We start from the raw sequence: 4,261 nt of genomic DNA on the forward strand, positions 1-4,261 counted from the left end.
GATATTTGCACATTCGCTACTCCCGAACAAATTGTTTCCTGTGGAAAAACCGAAAACAAGTTATCCACAAAAACATTTTTGTTGGTGCCAGAGTGGTGGGACATTCAGTGTGAAAGTCCATTCTGTACATAAACGGTTAGGAGTAGCGACGATGCGAAACATGTGATGTTTTGGATTTTAGACGTCATTTTTCAAACCCTCCATAGAAATGAATGGGAGGGTTCGGGTGTGTGTCGGTCTGAGGTGATTTGCGAAATCTATAAATGCACACCAATGAGGGTTACATTTCCCGAATCCTGACAAAATACCTACGTTTGATGTATATTGGTCTACCTAGAGTGAAAATTGAGCGAGTAAGGTCCAGTTGTTCGGAGTTTGAAATCTTTAAAAAAGCTAGAGTGGCCACTCCAGCGGTGAGAATCCGTCATTGACTTTCATTGTAACAATGATTTCGCTGATTTTTTGACATGAGCTTTGAGGAGTACTTGGAAGAGACGATAAAAATATTCCACATCCCGTTTTCACTTCTGAGTAGGTCACAGATATATCTACAAACTGGAAGTTAAACGGTGTTTCGTAGGTGAAAGCATGACGACACAGTACCAGCTTGAAATTGGTCATTTGGAGGCTTTTTGAGGCTTCTTTCTACCCGACTCCATTCATCCTATGGGTTTTTTTGGGGTGGTTTTTCGCTAATTTTGTTGCCATGGTAACTTCGAAATCCAATAAAATACCAGCACACATCTCGTAATCGAGCCACACTTTTTGATACCTATATTTTGGGGGTGCTCGCTACGGTTTCGGGCCCGCCATAATCGTGACGTGAATAAAAAATTAAGAATAACTAGAAAAATTTCTGAAGAAATTTAGCAAGGCCCTGCACTTGGTGCGCTACCGTTACCGTCTAAATAGCACAACAGGAAGTAACACTGCGATTTAAAGGTTCCTACGGTCTTCACATCCCTCGCAGCAGCTGTTGAAAGTTGCCATGTTTTAGAAGTCAATGGACCTCCTAGGAGCCTCTTGCTATAGCGTTGTCATGAGACTCACTGACAGCTGCAGCCCTCTCTGTCTGTAAATGGGGATGAAGAACTCTGGCTAAGCAGCTGTTGGTAGGACCTTCCTAAAGCTATTTCCGGTTAGCAACATGCTAACTGTTAGCCCGCTAGCATGGCTGTGTTCAGTATCACCGGTGATGTTAATCTGGTTAGTTTGGTTGAAATCCTGTACGGAGAATGCCTAAAAAGGGAGAAAATCTAAAATTCACCAAATCTGTCAAGCAGAAGTTTGTACAGCTTCCATAGCTAATTCCGGTTAGCAACATGCTAACCGTTAGCCGCTAACATGGTTGTGTATGGTATCACCGGGTGAGTGTACTCTGTCAGTTTGGGTCCAAATCCTTTACTGGGATGTGCCTCAAATAGGAGAAAAAACGTCATTTAGACCGTTGCCATGGTAACTCAAAATTGCGGGTGGGTACAAAAAATACTTCATGGGATCAGCACACATGTTTTGATATTCACACTGTGAGGATTATAATACAAAACTCCAAGTTTTCCATACCGGGAATCGATCCCACGACCTCTTGCATGCAAATCCTCACTTTCATCTGTGCTACAACTGTAGCGCCATATATGGGCATGCATATTGGAAAATAAGTGGTTGATCCAAAATGGCACAGAAAACTGACACATGGCTGAAAGTCACATGGAAATTTAAAATGTTAAGAGGAAGTGACTGTGCGAATTTCAGATTTCTACATTAATCACAGCCACTGCAGTGAGCGATGAAAGTTGCCATTGTATCTCAATGGAGCGTCTAGCTCTGGCCCTCAGAGTTCCGTCGTCATGGAAACTCACTCACACACCTGCAGCGGCCGAAGTGCAGACACTTTGGTCACAATAAAGTCCCATTGGATTATAATGGAGAACTTGCCTCGAACAACGCACGATTTCCTCCGGAACCGTAAATGGTAGAGACGTAATTTTTTCTGTGTTTATTTCGTAACGGATAGGGGAAGAAGACTTGCTATCGGTTTTTTGCTGGAAAAAGTTTAATAAAGGCGTAAAAAATTATGATCTAAAGGACATTTTTATGAAATTTCAGAAATCCTCTGAAAATGATCCCGAACCAAATCGCTCTGGCTAAAAAAGTATAAGAGATATCAAAATAATTCTTTCACTGTGAGTATCAGCAGGCTTTTGATGACTATGTAGCTCATTTTCATATTTTACAAAAAATCGGTGTAGGCACAGCGACGATGTAAAAAAGTGGATGATGTGGGAAAATGCAGCTCCAAAGCAATTTCAGGATTTTGCACATTCGCTACTCCCGAACAAATTGTTCCTGTGGAAAACCGTAACAGTTATCCACAAAATTCATTTTTCTTGAGTGCCAGAAGGGTTGGGACATTCATGTGTGAAAGTCTCAGTTCTGTACATAAAACGGTTTAGGAGTAGCGACGATGCGAAAACATGTGATGTTTTGGATTTTTAGACGTCATTTTTCAAAACCGCTCCATAGGAAATGAATGGGGGAGGTTTCGGGTTTGTGTCGCTCTGAGGTGATTTGCGAAAAATCTATAAATGCCACACCAATGAGGGTTACATTTCCCGAATCCTGACAAAAATACCTACGTTTTGATGTATAACTTGTCTACGTAGAGTGAAAATTGAAGCGAGTAAGGTCAAGTTGTTCGGAGTTTTGAAATCTTTAAAAAAGCTAGAGTGGGCCACTCTAGCGGTTGGAGAATTCCGTCATTGACTTTCATTGTAAACGATGATTTTGCTGATTTTTTTTACATGAGCTTTGAGGAGTACTTGTGAGGAGACGATAACAGATATCCACATCCCGTTTTCACTTCTGAGTAGTTCACAGATATATCTACAAACTGGAAGTTAAACGGTGTTCGTAGGTGAAAGCATGACGACACAGTACAGCGTTGAAAATGGTCATTTTGAGGCTTTTTTTTCCCCCGACTCCATTCATTCCTATGGGTTTTTTTGGGGTGGGTTTTCGTTAATTTTGTCGCCATGGTAACTCGAAACCCCAATAAAAGTAGTAGCACACTATTGCCGACCGAACCGCACGTTTTGATACCTATATTGTGGGGGTGCAAGCTACGGTTCGGGCCGCATTGACGCACAAATAATTAAGAATATTAATAATAAAGAAGCCGTTTAGAGGTGCATAGTAATAGGCCCTGCCCATGCATTTGCATTGGGAGGCAGTGCTGTGCTTCGCACAGCACTGCCTCCTCATTGCACATGCAAGGCAGGCGCCTAATAAATAATCCGTTTAGAGGTGAATAGTAATAGGTGCCTCCATGCATTTGCATGGGAGGCAGTGCTGTGCTTCGCACAGCACTGCCTCCTCATTGCAAATGCTATGGCAGGCGCCTAACTAGAAAAATTTCTGAAGAAATTTAGCAAGGCGCCTGCCACTTGGTGCGTACCGTATCGTCAGAAATAGCAACAGGAAGCCACACTGCGAATTTCAGCTTCCTACGGTCTTCACAGCCCCCGCAGAGGCCGTCGAAAGGTGCCATGTTAAGTCAATGGACCTCCTAGGAGCCTCTTGCTAGCAGCGTTGTCATGGAGACTCACTGACAGCTGCAGCCCTCTCTGTCTGTAAAGGCAGACGAACTCTGGCTAAGCAGAAGTTGATAGGACCTTCCTAAAGCTATTTCCGGTTAGCAACATGCTAACAGTTAGCCGCTAGCATGGCTGTGTTCAGTATCACCAGGTGATGTTACTCTGTTAGTTTGGTTGAAATCCTGTACTGAGAAGTGCCTAAAAAGGGAGAAAATGCTAAAATTCACCAAATCTGTCAAGCAGAAGTTTGTACAGGCTTCCTAGAGCTACTTCCGGTTAGCAACATGCTAACCGTTAGCCGCTAACATGGCTGTGTTTGGTATCACTGGGTGAGTGTACTCTGTCAGTTTGGTCAAAGTCCTGTACTGGGATGTGCCTCAAATAGGGAGAAAAAACGTTGTTTATAACGTTGCCATGGTAACTCAAAATGGCGGGTGGTACAATAAAATACTTCATGGGATCAGCACACATGTTTTTATATTCACACTGTGAGGATTATAATACAAAACTCCAAGTTTTCCATACCGGGAATCGATCCCACGACCTCTTGCATGCAAAGCCTGCACTTTTCATCTGTGCTACACTGTAGCGCCATATATGGGCATGCATTATTGGAAACATAAGTGGTTTGATCCAAAATGGCACCGAAAACTGACACATGCTGAAAG

This window comes from Fundulus heteroclitus, unplaced genomic scaffold (assembly GCF_011125445.2).
Source record: "Fundulus heteroclitus isolate FHET01 unplaced genomic scaffold, MU-UCD_Fhet_4.1 scaffold_60, whole genome shotgun sequence".
NCBI lineage: Eukaryota > Metazoa > Chordata > Actinopteri > Cyprinodontiformes > Fundulidae > Fundulus > Fundulus heteroclitus.